Genomic DNA, 14,722 nt, shown 5'->3' on the forward strand with positions numbered 1-14,722 from the left:
GTCTGTGTGTGTGTCTCTGTGAGAGTGTGGGTCTGTGTGTGGGTCTGTGTGTGGGTCTGTGTGTGGGTCTCTGTGTGGGTCTCTGTGAGAGTGTGGGTCTGTGTGTGGGTCTCTGTGAGAGTGGTGTTGTGTGTAACATTCGAGATGACAGAGGGCTGGGTTCACGTGGACGCCAGCCTATGTCCGCAATGTCCGGGATTCCAACTCTCGCAGTTGCAACCACAGCGGTCGTCACTGGCCGTAGCGGGGCGCGCGTTCACTACCGGACGTCTGATTTAGTCAGGGATTATATAATCCAACACCACCCACACACCACCACACTGCTGTCCACGTGTGTGTGTGTACACGTGTATGTGTGTGCGTCTGTGTGTACACGTGTATGTGCGTACGTCTGTGTGTACACGTATGTGGGTCTGTGCGTGTGTACACGTGTGTCTGTGTGTACACGTGTGTATGTGTGTACACGTGTGTATACGCGTGTGTGCGTATGTACACGTGTGTCCGTGTCTCTCTGCGAGTGTCTCTCTGTGTCTATGCGAGTGTTTGTGTGTGTTGGGGAGCGGTAGTGGAGTGGTTAGCGCTACGCTGCGCTACGAACCTGGCGACCCGGGTTCGATTCCCGCTCACGGCCAACACCAGTGACGATTATCTGAACCGGTCCCGGGCCTCCCCTAGGTCGACTCAGCCTCAAATGAGTACCTGGTGCGGTGTTTAAACATTGCCACTAGGGAGACAAAGGCGGTCGGGCGTGGTGTACCGTTCCGGCCTTCATAGGTGCTCGCTAACAGCACTTGCCCCTACAGTCTGTTAAGGCTATATGGGGGATCTTTGTGTGTCTGTGTGAGTGTCTCTCTGTGAGTTTCTCTGTATGTGTCTGTGTCTCACTGTCCTGTCTCTCTGTCAGTGTGTGCGAGTGTCTCTCTGTCAGTGTGTGTGAGTGTGTGTGTCTCTATGTGAGTGTCTGTGTGAGTGTCTCTCTGTCAGTGTGTGTGAGTGTCTGTGTCTCTCTGTCCTGTCTCTCTGTCAGTGTGTGTGAGTGTCTGTGTGAGTGTCTCTCTGTCAGTGTGTGAGTGACTGGGTGAGTGTCTGTGTCTCTCTGTGAGTGTCAGTTTCTCTCTGTAAGTGTGTGTGAGTGTCTGTGTGAGTGTCTGTGTGAGTGTCTGTGTCTCTCTGTGAGTGTCTGTGTGAGTGTCTGTGTGAGTGTCTGTGTGAGTGTCTGTGTCTCTCTGTGAGTGTCTCTGTGAGTTTCTGTGTCTCTCTGTCAGTGTGTGTGAGTGTCTGTGTGAGTGTCTGTGTCTCTCTGTCCTGTCTCTCTGTCAGTGTGTGTGAGTGTCTGTGTGAGTGTCTGAGTCTCTCTGTGAGTGTCTGTGTGAGTGTCTGTGTCTCTCTGTCAGTGTGTGTGAGTGTCTGTGTGAGTGTCTGTGTCTCTCTGTGAGTTGTCTGTGTGAGTGTCTCTTTGTGAGTGTCTGTGTGAGTGTCTCTTTGTGAGTGTCTGTGTTTCTCTGTCAGTGTGTGTGAGTGTCTGTGTCTCTCTGTGAATGTCTCTCTGTGTCTCTCTGTCCGTGTCTCTCTGTCCATGTCTCTCTGTCCGTGTCTCTCTGTGTCTCTCTGTCCGTGTCTCTCTGTCTGTGTCTCTCTATGTCTCTCTGTCCGTGTCTCTCTGTCTATGTCTCTCTGTCTGTGTCTCTCTGTGTCTCTCCGTCCGTGTCTCTCTGTCCATTTCTCTCCGTCTGTGTCTCTCCGTCTGTGTCTCTCCGTGTCTCTCTATCCGTGTATCTCCGTGTCTCTCCGTCTGTGTATCTCCGTGTCTCTCTGTCCATGTCTCTCTGTCCGTGTCTCTCTGTCTGTGTCTCTCTGTGTCTCTCTGTCCGTGTCTCTCTGTCCGTGTCTCACTGTCCGTGTCTCCCCGTGTCTCTGTCCGTGTCTCTCTGTCCGTATCTCTCTGTCTGCGTCTCTCTGTGTCTCTCTCCGTGTCTCTGTGTCTCTCTCTATCTCTGTGTCTCTCTCTGTTTCTGTGTCTCTCTCTGTATCTTTGTCTCTCTGTGTCTCTGTCTCTGTGTCTCTCTCTATCTCTGTGCATCTCTGTGTGTCTGTGTCTCTCTCTGTCTCTGTGTCTCTCTGTGTCTCCGTCTCTGTGTCTCTCTGTGTCTCTGTGTCTCTCTGTGTCTCTGTCTCTCTGTCTCTCTGTCTCTGTGTCTCTGTGTCTCTCTGTCTCTGTGTCTCTCTGTGTCTGTGTCTCTGTATCTCTGTATCTCTGTGTCTCTGTCTCTGTGTCTCTGTGTCTCTGTGTCTGTCTCTGTGTCTCTGTGTCTCTCTCTGTCTCTGTGTCTCTGTCTCTGTGTCTCTCTCCGTGTCTCTCTGTCTCTGTGTCTCTCTGTGTCTCTCTCTCTGTGTCTCTCTGTCTCTCTCTGTCTCTGCGTCTCTCTGTGTCTCTGTCTCTGTTTCTCTCTGTGTCTCTGTCTCTGTCTCTCTGTGTGTCTCTCTGTGTCTCTCTCTCTGTGTCTCTGTCTCTGTGTCTCTCTGTGTCTCTCTATCTCTGTGTCTCTCTGTGTCTGTCTCTGTGTCTCTCTTTGTCTCTCTTTGTCTCTGTCTCTCTGTGTCTCTGTGTCTCTCTGTGTCTCTGTCTCTGTGGCTCTCTCTGTCTCTGTGTCTCTCTGTGTCTCTGTGTCTCTGTCTCTGTGTCTCTCTGTGTCTCTCTCTGTCTCTGTGTCTCTCTGTGTCTCTGTCTCTGTGTCTCTCTGTGGCTCTCTCTGTCTCTGTGTCTCTCTGTGTCTCTGTGTGTCTCTGTCTCTGTGTCTCTCTGTGTCTCTGTCTCTGTGTCTCTGTGTGTCTCTGTCTCTGTGTCTCTCTGTGTCTCTCTGTGTCTCTCTCTGTCTCTGTGTCTCTGTGTCTCTGTCTCTGTGTCTCTGTGTGTCTCTGTCTCTGTGTCTCTCTGTCCGCGTCTCTCACCTGTCGCCTGGGCTTCCATCCCCACCGACTCATCCCAACTCACCCCCCCCCACCCACCCCCGGGAGCCCCCAAAATCCACTCCGATCGATTCCCCGCTCCCTCGCCTCTTAATCGACTCGTCGATTCCTCTTCACGCGACCCTCACAAACGCACCCAAAAAGGAATCGATCCGTTACGCCCAAATCGGCAGAACGAATCGATCCTCAAATTTTTCTCGCCCCCACCCCCAACCTGAGCGCCCGCCCGCACGTGGCGGAATCGAACCCGCAGGGGGGGGGTGGGAGGTGGGATGGAATCGATTGGCGATGGAATCGATTCTGAAAGGTGTCGAATCGGATGGGCTCAAGTGTTGTTAATGCGCTTTAGGTCGGGGGGGGAGGAGGTGATGGGGGGGAGGGGGGGTTTGGGGTGTGGGGGGAGGGGCGGGGGAGCGGTGGCGCAGCGGTTAGCGCAACCGTGCCACCTGAGTACGTATCTGGTGCGAAATTTGTTTTAACCCCACCCACCACCAATCATCACTGGGAGAGACAAAGGCGGCCGGGCGCGCTGCTCGCCGACACAAGCACTTGCCCCGAGAGTCCGTTAGAGGCTACACGGGGGACCTTTGTTATTTTTGTACGCGCGTCCGTCTCACTGATGTGAACACGGACGCGCCCACGTGGGTGGATAAACCAGACGTTTTTAGTCTATGGGCCTCTGTGTGAGTCTATGGGTCTCTGTGTGGGTCTATGGGTGTATGTGTGAGTCTATGGGTTTCTGTGTGAGTCTATGGGTCTCTGTGTGAGTCTATGGATCTCTGTGTGAGTCTATGGATCTCTGTGCGAGTCTATGGGTGTCTGTGTGAGTCTATGGGTCTCTGTGCGAATCTATGGGTGTCTGCGTCAGTCTATGGATCTCTGTGCGAGTCTATGGGCCTCTGCTGTGCAAGTCTATGGGTCTCTGTGGGAGTCTATGGGTCTCTATGCGAGTCTATGGGTCTCTGTGCGAGTCTATGGGTCTCTGTGTGAGTATATGGGTCTCTGTGTGAGTCTGTGGGTCTCTGTGTGAGTCTATGGGTCTCTGTGTGAGTCTATGTGTCTCTGTGTGAGTCTATGGGTCTCTGTGTGAGTCTATGGGTCTCTGTGTGAGTCTATGGGTCTCTGTGTGAGTCTATGGGTCTCTGTGTGAGTCTATGGGTCTCTGTGTGGGTCTACGGGTCTCTGTGTGAGTCTATGGGTTTCTGTGTGAGTCTATGGGTCTCTGTGTGAGTCTATGGGTCTATGTGTGAGTCTATGGATCTCTGTGCGAGTCTATGGGTGTCTGTGTGAGTCTATGGGTCTCTGTGCGAATCTATGGGTGTCTGCGTCAGTCTATGGATCTCTGTGCGAGTCTATGGGCCTCTGCTGTGCAAGTCTATGGGTCTCTGTGGGAGTCTATGGGTCTCTATGCGAGTCTATGGGTCTCTGTGCGAGTCTATGGGTCTCTGTGTGTCTATGGGTCTCCGTGTGAGTCTATGGGTCTCTGTGTGAGTCTATGGGTCTCTGTGTGAGTCTATGGGTCTCTGTGTGAGTCTATGTGTCTCTGTGTGAGTCTACCACTGTCGCTGGGTGGCTGAAACCTTTCGTGGAACCCAGGCTGTGACCTTTGAGCCCCCCCCCCCTGGACCCCCCCCTGCCCCTCCCCCTGTACGAGACGGAATCAGCTTTAATTGGCACCTATCTGTTAGATATCTAATGGAGCACGGGGCCGCCTATCGATTGCATTTCCCACGGCTTCATCTCCCGGTTCATTCAATTAGTTTGGACTCCAGCCCTCGGATCCATCACAGACGCCAGCGACCGCAAAGACAAAGGGGCCCCCAAACACCCCCCTCACCCCCCCCCTCTCACCCCCCCCTCTCACCCCCCCTCTCACCCCGCCTTCCCCCCTCTCACCCCCACCCCTCACCGCGCCCCCCCTCTCACCCCGCCCCCCCTCTCACCCCGCCCCCCTCTCACCCCGCCTCGTGTAGCCTCAACAAGAGCTTCATAGCTCATCGGACTTCTCCAGGACAAAATTAAGATTCCGATTCTGCTTGGGGGGGGGGAGCGTGTGGCTGTTAGCAGCGAGTGCAGGGACTCCTCTACTTACGAACGAGTTAGGTTCCAGGAGGGGTCTGTTCGTAAGTCGATTTGTTCCGAAGTCTCAACTTTACTCGCTGTCGATTCCAAACGCCGTTGTACAGCGTGTACACTAAACACGGGGGAATGGCTTTACTCCTGCAGATGTAGATGCCACTGGTTCTTCACGTTCTGTAGATGGTTCTTCACGTTCTGTACATGTAGATGCCACTGGTTCTTCACGTTCTACAGATGTAGATGCCACTTGTTCTTCATGTTCTGCAGATGTAGATGCCACTGGTTCTTCACGTTCTGCAGATGGAGATGCCACTGGTTCTTTACATTCTGTAGATGTAGATGCCACTGGTTCTTCACGTTCTGCAGATGTAGATGCCACTGGTTCTTCACGTACTGCAGATGTAGATGCCACTGGTTCTTCAAGCTCTGCAGATGTAGATGCCACTGGTTCTTCACGTTCTGTAGATGTATATGCCACTAGTTCTTCACGTTCTGCAGATGTAGATGTCAGTGGTTCTTCACGTACTGCAGATGTAGATGCCACTGGTTCTTCAAGTTCTACAAATGCAGATGCCACTGGTTCTTCACGTACTGCAGATGTAGATGCCACTGGTTCTTCACGTTCTGCAGATGTAGATGCCACTGGTTCTTCACGTTCTGTTGATGTAGATGCCACTGGTTCTTCACGTACTGCAGATGTAGATGCCACTGATTCTTCACGTACTACAGATGTAGATGCCACTGGTTCTTCACGTTCTGTAGATGTAGATGCCACTGCTTCTTTACATTCTGCAGATGTAGATGCCACTGGTTCTTCACGTTCTGCAGATGTAGATACCACTGGTTCTTCACGTTCTGCAGATGTAGATGCCACTGGTTCTTCACGTTCTGCAGATGTAGATGCCACTGGTTCTTAATTTTCTGTAGATGTAGATGCCACTGGTTCTTCACGTTCAGCAGATGTAGATGCCACTGGTTCTTCAGGTTCAGCAGATGTAGATGCCACTGCTTTTTCACGTTCTGTAGATGTAGATGCCACTGGTTCTTCACGTTCTGTAGATGTAGATGTCACTGGTTCTTCACGTTCTGCAGATGTAGATGCCACTGGTTCTTTATTTTCTGTAGATGTAGATGCCACTGGTTCTTCACGTTCAGCAGATGTAGATGCCACTGGTTCTTCACGTTCTGTAGATGTAGATGCCACTGGTTCTTCACGTTCTGTAGATGTAGATGCCACTGGTTCTTCACGTTCTGCAGATGTAGATGCCACTGGTTCTTCACGTTCTGCAGATGTAGATGCCACTGGTTCTTCATTTTCTGTAGATGTAGATGCCACTGGTTCTTCACGTTCAGCAGATGTAGATGCCACTGGTTCTTCACGTTCTGCAGATGTAGATGCCACTGGTTCTTCACGTTCAGCAGATGTAGATGCCACTGGTTCTTCACGTTCTGTAGATGTAGATGCCACTGGTTCTTCACGTTCTACAGATGTAGATGCCACCACCACCACCGCCATCACGGCGGTTGAACTTACGACTCTCGGTCGGAACGGACAACTGGACATACGGACCAGGTTTGTTCGTATCTCTGAAAGTTCGTAAGTCGAATGTTCGTAAGTAGAGGATTTCCCCGTAGTAGCAGCAGCGCCGCCTATACAGGCCGGCACGTTGGCATACGCCCGGCAGGCGGTTGGAGGCCGTCCATAAATGACGTCACGCGATTTTTGACCCCCCCCCCGCCTTGTCACACGGCGTCACAAAAAGTCAGACCCCCCCTCAAATATGACGTCACAAAGCTCTGCCCCCCCCCGCCCCCCAAAAAGAACAAATAAAACATGCTTCAAATCGCTTTAAACTATTGTCCTTGTAGTGCGTATTTAATGTGGCGCTGCACTCTGATGTTGTAGGACAAAACATTTATTAAAAAGTCTATTTAATTAAGTTGAACGTGCTGTCTATATTTTATTAAAGTTGCGCATTTTGACGTGACGTCATATTTCTCAAACCCCTCCCCCCCCCATCGTCACACATCGTCACAAATGTCTGACCCCGCCCCCTCCCCCCCTAGTTGCGTGACGTCATTTATGGACGGCCCCTTGGGTGTGATCACAGCCGACCGCCGTTGTCTCCCCCCCCCCCAGGGATGATGTTGACCCACAGCAGCAGGCACTCACGTGTTGAGGCCGAGTCGACCTAGGCGAGTACCCAGGGCACAGCGCGGCGTGATGACCACTCGCTACCTGCGATCGATCGTGGACTCGCTTACTTACCCACGAGGGCTCAACGATTAATCGATTTCAAATCAATTTCAAATCGATTCATCGCGATTAGCATATCGCGAAGGCTGCAATTTTTTTGCGTTTTGAAAAGTCCCCGTTACTTTCTTATTGGAATTGTTTATGGGGCTTTTTTAATATTATAACTTTATTGATTTAACTTAACAAATGCTCCGTGTGTGATTTTTCGAAGTCAATTAAAGCATTTTCATAAATTGTTTATGGGGTTTTTTTCACTATTATAACTTTATTGATTTAACTTAACAAATGCTCCGTGTGTGATTTTTCGAAGTCAATTAAAGCATTTTCATAAATACATGCTGGAAGCAATTCATATCTTTTAAGTTCTCATCCTTTGATTAGAATACATTGAGCAGTTCGTATTTTGATGGCATCACGTGGTAATGCTCCATCATCACATGTTTTAAGTCTATTACACAGTGAATATTGAACTGAAGCTTAACTTTAAAAAAAATTGCAAAATCAAATCGCAATATCTGTCAGAAAAATCGCAATTAGACATTTCCCCCAAATCATTCAGCCCTATTACCCACCCACAGACTCACACACTGACACACCAAAGACAAAGGTCCCCCGTGTAGCCTTGACAGGCTTTCGGGGCAAGTGGCTGTTAGCGAGCACCTATGAAGGCCGGCAACTGTGGCACACGAGGTGGTGGGTGGACAGCAACCACGCCCAGCCGCCTTTGTCTCCCCAGTGGCGACGTTTACTACACACTCCACCAGGTACTCACTTGAGGCCGAGTCGACCTAGGGGAGGCCCAGGACCAGTACAAATAATCGTCACCGGTGTTGGTGGCCGTGAGCGGGAATCGAACTCGGGTCGCCGGGTTCGTAGCGCAGCGTAGCGCTAACCACTACACTACCGCTCCTCACACACCAACAACAACAACCGCCATTCGCCACTAAGTGGCGGTGACGACACCACGACGCTTGTGCCAGGCCATGTGCACCTTGAGGCCACGTGATGTTTCGAACGCCCGCTGGCAGGTCACGGGGCAGACCCAGGTGCCATGGGTCGACTGACTGAGATGACCGAGATGACTGGCTGATGCACCATCTGTGCCCCCTACTGTGCCAACTTGCGGTGCTTTAGCCACCCGACAATCCGCTCGTTGTTGTGAGCGTCGCTCCTTCGCCCTCCGTTGTTGTTGGAGGGCGACTGCCTCCAACTGCCCAGTAGCATCCTTCACGAGCCTCCTCCCCAGAGGCCGATCTTGACACCGCTGGTACCAGTCATTGGCAAGTCCACTCAGCTCCACATCCTCCTGTACCACATCACTCCATCTCTTTTCTAATCCGTGCCGCGCCCATTTAGCCCCCTCGATCCGGCCGAACAAAAGCTGTTTCGGCATGCGGTGGCTGGGCATGCGGGCTACATGACCCAGCCAACGCAGCCTTGCCTGCCGGAGGAGTTCACCGATGGGACCTTGCCCAGATCTTTCAAGGATTTGTGAGCTCCTCACACAATCCAGTCTGGTTAAACCCAGGATGGATCGTCGGCAGGCTAGCCTAAATGTTTCTAACCGGCGAAGATGTTCCATTAGGGGGGTTCACATTCGGCAAGCGTAGAGAAGGGAGGGCATGACTGTGGCCGAGAAGACCTGAAGCTTCGTGCGGAGCGACAGACCAGGTAGCTTCCACACAGCGTTACGCAGCCGATGAAAAGATAATGCCGCTCGACTGATTCGGAGTGAGACCTCTGCTGTTAAACCGGAGCCGGTCATGAGCACACTGCCCAGGTATGGGAAACTCTCCACTCTCTCCACAACTGCCACAATAAACACACACACATACACACACAATCTCACGCGTTCACACACTCACTCGCTCAAACACACACACACACGCACTCCCTGTTGACATTTTACACCACACCCAGTCACCGCCACCGTCAATACCCCATTAGAGTGATCTCCTTCTCCCTTTGTCTCTCTCTTTTTTTCCGCGTCTCTCACCCCGCCCCTCGCGGGCATCCGCACCCTCTCGTGCCAAAACGAGTCACCTAAGCAACAAGTACAACAACCACAACAACCACAACAACAGCAGATGCTGTTGTTGTGGTTGTTTGTCGTGGTTGTTGTGATGGTGTTGTTGTGAACCTAAAGCGCTGTAACACCGCTTAGGGTGTACAGGAGGTCGTGGGTTCGATCCCGATGCTCACGATGCCTGCTGTATATTTGGAGTTTGCGTGTCTCTCTCTCATCATCATCACGGTGGCTATGAGATGTTGACTACCTCGCCCGGTGTACAGGAGGTCGTGGGTTCGATCCCAATGGTCACGATGCCTGCTGTATATTTGGAGTCTGCGTGCCTCTCTCTCTCCCCGTGTTCGCGTGGATTTGTCTCCAGGTCCTTCGGTTTTTTTCCTCACGTTCAAAGTTATTGGTTGCGGCTATAAATTTGCACATGATGATGATGAGGATAAATAAGCCATTTCGTTATCATTGGTGATATCCAGGTGGCGATGTTGTCAATGCATCATCAACAACAACAGCATCAACAGTATCAACAACACCACAATCACCACTAACAATAACAACAACAATACCGCCACAACCACCAACAACAACAGCTGAAACAACAACAGCATCAACAACAACAGCATCAACGACAACAGCAACAACAACGACAACAACAACGACAACAGCATCAACAACAACGGCATCAACAACGACGCCGCCACAACCACCAACAACAACAGCATCAACAACAGGATCAACAACAACAGCATCAACAACAACAACGCCGCCACAACCACCACCAACAACAGCATCGTCAACACATCCCGGAAATGTGACCCCCCCCCCCTCCCAAAGGTCACCGTTAAGCGTCCGCCTATCACGTGGTCTGGGGCTGGTCACACAAAAAAAAACCCGCGAATGCCGAAACCTCGACCGAATAACCACCACCACCCACCTGTGCCACCACCTGGGCCACCACCTGTGCCACCACCGCCCACCTGTGCCACCACCTGGGCCACCACCTGTGCCACCACCTGGGCCACCACCTGGGCCACCACCTGGGCCACCACCTGGGCCACCACCTGGGCCACCACCTGTGCCACCACCTGGGCCACCACCTGGGCCACCACCTGGGCCACCACCTGGGCCACCACCTGGGCCACCACCTGTGCCACCACCGGCACCGCCACCACTCATCTCGCGGCATCGATGCCGACCTGCGGCAACGATGGGGCGGGCTGGTGGGGCCGTGCCACGCCGCCGCCACCGCCGCCACCACGTTCGGCACGGTATTGTGACACCACCGCCGTCACCGCCGCCGCCGTCACCACAACCGCCACAACCACAGGCACCGCCGCTCACCTCTCGCGATCGGCCGCGGTGACGCTGATCTGGGGCACGATGGACAGGCTGGTGGGCCGTGCCACGCCGCCGCCACCGCCGCCGCCTTCGCCGGGAGTCGCGACGCCGCCGCCGCCGACGCCGCCGCCGCCGCCGCCGGCCGCCGCCGTCGCCGCGGCGGCCGCGGCCACCGCGGCGGTGCGGGCGCACATCTCGGCGTGCCTCCACACGAGCGCCGGCAGCAGCAGGAGCGGCGCCGGCGGGGCGCCGCGCTCCGGCGTGCGTGCCCGCCGGGCGCCGCTCTCCGCCTGGCGCCAGGCGAGGGGTGGAAGCTGGAGGCTGCCCGAGAAGCGTCGCTTCACTCGGCTGGGGCCCGGACCCCAGCCGACACCCGCGGGGCCTCCGGGCGGACAGCCGCCTCTGCCGATGTCATCGCCGCAGCCGCCGCCGCCGCCGCCGCCGTTGCCGGCGCGGTCACGGTAGCGGCCGCTGCCGTACGATGAACAGTCCAGCCGCCACTCCTGGGTGGGGTGGGGGGGGTGGATGTGCGTTGGAGGAGGGGGAATACAAAAACAAAAGGATTTTGAGAGGGTGTGGGTTTATGACGAGAGATGGATGGGAGAGAGAAGGGGGTGACGGAGTGGGGCGAGAGGGTGAGATGAGAGGAGAGTGAGTGAGCGGGTGGGCGGGTGGGTGAGGTTGTGTGCAAGTTAGCACCATGGACAGTGACGAGAGTTGGAAGTTTATTTATGTTTAAAGGCCAGATTAGGGTCTGAGTTTGTGAGCAGAGCGAGAAACAGGGATGACGTGAACAGAAAATGAGAGGAGAGAGGGAGAGACACGGGGAGACGGAGAGAGACAGAGCAGAGACAAGGAGAGAGAGAGAGACAGGTAGGGAGAGAGGGGAGAGAGAGAGGACACGCTTCGTTTGAGCTCCCCGTGTTAACTTTATAAATCTAACATACCCTCTTCTAATTAATTTCTTTCTTTCAAGATTTTACTCAGCAGGAGTAAGTATTCCGCCTCTTGCACTTGTTGTGTGTTAATCTATTTTTCTTGACTTTTTTTAATCTTAACAGCGAAGGGTGAGGCCATAGCCTTTTGAAACACAGCGGTGTTTCTTAGGCGCTGTGCTCAATCCCATAGTTAATTCAAGCATCGTTTTCATACTTTACAGGTTTTTCTTTTATACTTTGCTCATTGTTCCTGTATTCTTCTGCTTATGTTTTGAATCTCAGTTCACGAATCTCAAACTATTTGAGATTTGTTATAAATTGTTTCCTGTGTGAGCCACGCGGAGGCATCTGCCGCTGTAGCGCAGAGATTTAAGGCCACACAAGCAACTGTTGACTTTTGCTGCTAAAGCAACCTATTAGTTAATGATTCCTTAACACACTGCGGTTTTTTTGTTGTGCCTCCACGTGTGTGCAAGGGCTGTACGTAATATTTATTTAACGATGAGCGAATGTATTTAATAAACATTGTTTTGCTAAAAAGTAGATTTGTTTGCAAAATACATTCATTTATTTAACACGTAAATTTGTAATTAGATGGCACTGCCTATTTATTTATTTATTTAAAGCCTCATATATTTTATCAATACGGTAATTTATTCAATAAAAAATAGTTTATTGAATAAATAAATATATCTCTTTCCTTTCGTTTTTTTCTTTCATTATTTTCTTAAACGAGGATTCTCCATTCATCCTCCGTTTACGTTCTCTCGAGGGGAGCTCTGTACAGAAGCGCAGCACCACAGTCGGGCAGAATTTGAAGGCAGCAGGAACAAAATGGCCACCTAAGCAAAGGTCGCAGCTGCCAATCTGCCTGGCGTCACGAGGCCCCCCGCTAGGGCCTCTACTCCAAGGCCAACCACCCCCCCAAGCCCGCAGCGACCGCTGCCGCTGCGCGAGAACGGCGTCCGCCGCTACGCCTCGAGCTCCGTCACGATCGAGGCGTGCGTCGAGGCCCCGGCGGCTACCGGCACCCACGCCTCTAAGACCAGCGGGAAAGCCGTCTTCTTCCTGACGACGGAGAAGGTGGCCGATGCGGCCGTCGAGAAGGGGATGACCGCGGGGGGTGCTCCGCGTCTGGCTGGAACCCGTCGCTTCGGGTGGCGGCGCGAATAGTCGTATCGAGCGTGCCGCCCTACGTCCCCGACGAGGCCGTGTTGGAGCACGTGTTGGAGCACGTGTTGGAGCACGTGTTGGAGCACGTGTTGGAGCACGTGTTGGAGCACGTGTTGGAGCACGTGTCCAAGCTGGGCACCGTCGTGGTGCCAGTACGTGCCCTGCCACTGGGGTGCAGAAACCCTGCTCTGAATCGCATTTTTTCTTTCAAGAGGTAGGTGCACGTCCTGCTGACTCCCTGACAGCAGGAAGAGGGCTCGTTTGTTGTTGTCAATGCAGGCATTGCCCATAGACTGTTTTATGCCGAGGATTGCATCAGATGCAATCTTTGCAAAGAAGAGGGGCACTTCCGAAGGGATTGCCCTAAACCGACGACGGCGAGGGTCGGAGAAAAGAGTGGGGAGGAGGGAGGCAGAGCCAGGGGGGCAAAGCAGCAAGAGCCCCCATTGCAACGAGCCCCCCAACAGCCCACACCGGACCCGCCAGCCACGCAGCCTCCTACACCTGAGGTCGTGGCCCCAACTTCGCCGCCTCAAGCCACAAATCGCAAGAGGAAGAATACAGAAGGACCCGGATCTCAAGGGTCAAATTCAGAGGAGGAACCCCTCCCAAACCTCGAACAGGAAGAAGCGGTGAAACCCCCCACACCAGGGGAGGAAGCAGAACAGCTGCCAGACGCCGAAGACGCAGTTTTCGCCTTCCCGGATGCCACGCCGAGTGACACGCGGGCGGCGAGGAAGAAACCCGCCAAGAGGAAGAAGCAGCGTGCGTCTGGGGAAGGCTTTCCACAGCAGGAGACCGTGGACGATGAAGGCGACATCGCCACGGAAATCGACCCGTCTACTGCGGTCATAGAGACTCACTCCCCACCAGCTATACATGAAGCGAGGACAAATTCTATTTGCTCCGCCCTTGACCAAGAGGAAGAAGTCGGCGGAGAGACATCGAGCACACTCACCAAGGGCGAGGACGAAATGGATGGGAATGAGGAGGAAGGTCCCCGTCCCACTGCTGACCAAAAACCAGCAGAAGAGACACCGGGCCATCCACCTGAAGAGCCTGAGCAGGAGCCATCCCAGGCCAACCCTGACACTGGGGGAGAGGACGCCGCTGGGCCATGCGCCAGCCCAGCCGCTGCAGCTCTTCCAGCGGAGCCGGACGCCGAGTAAATCGACTCAGATCGGGATGGCTGCTTCAGCGTGGGGAGCGAGAGCAGCCAGGGGTCTACACTCCTTGACCCTCAGACTTCCCTGGTCTCCCCGGAAGATCTCGGGCACTTCCTCGACGAGACAAACGTGAGAAAGGACAGAGCGGACATTGCCTTGGCTCGATGGAAGGACAGCAAGGCAATAAAGGCCTCTGTGACTCAAGCAGAGAGACTCCTCGCCAAGCAGGGACTTGAGTCCCGGGGCAAGGAGAGGGCAAAGCTGAGATATTTCCGCAAACAAATTACAAGGTGGGAGGCCACGGAGGCAAGGAACAAGCAATGCCTATGTACATCGGCTCCCTGAACGTGAACGGGTGCAGGGAGGCAGTGCGGAGGTTTTCCGCAATGTCTCTTGCGAGGAAACACACTGCCTCTGTCTTCTTCATTCAGGAGACGCATCTCACGGTCGAGGACGAGGATGACTGGAGGAAGGAGTGGGGAGGGGACTCCTTCTACAGCCACCTTGACAACACCTCCTGTGGAGTCGCGACCCTGTTTGCTAAAGGGTTTCATCCCGAGCTCATCACCCAGACCGAGGTGGTGAAGGGAAGGCTGCTCGCGGTAACGGTCAGGGTGGGCGATGTCACCGCCCACGTGCTGAACGTGTATGCGCCGGTGACCAACAAGGAGAAGATCCCGTTTCTGCACCTCCTGAGGAGGCACCTGGCCGGGATCCCGGACGACGAGTGCGTGATTGTGGGTGGCGACCACAACCGCACACTCGGCGCCCTGGATCGTTC

General features: G+C 53.7%; 1 protein-coding gene across 1 annotated transcript in view; it reads right to left on the reverse strand.

Annotated features, from left to right (window-relative positions):
• The window catches only part of LOC116941629 (3',5'-cyclic-AMP phosphodiesterase 4C-like), a 197,578-nt gene extending 186,820 nt beyond the window's left edge, over positions 1-10,758 (reverse strand). The window contains exon 1 of the mRNA XM_076063703.1: positions 10,668-10,758. The gene's annotated coding sequence lies outside the window, so the exon portion shown is untranslated. The remainder of the gene's footprint in view (positions 1-10,667) is intronic.
• Positions 10,759-14,722: the final 3,964 nt, after the last annotated feature.

Source organism: Petromyzon marinus, chromosome 1, assembly GCF_048934315.1.
Source record: "Petromyzon marinus isolate PM22_M1 ecotype Great Lakes invasive population chromosome 1, UKy_Petmar_22M1.pri1.0, whole genome shotgun sequence".
NCBI classification, from domain to species: Eukaryota; Metazoa; Chordata; class Hyperoartia; order Petromyzontiformes; family Petromyzontidae; genus Petromyzon; species Petromyzon marinus.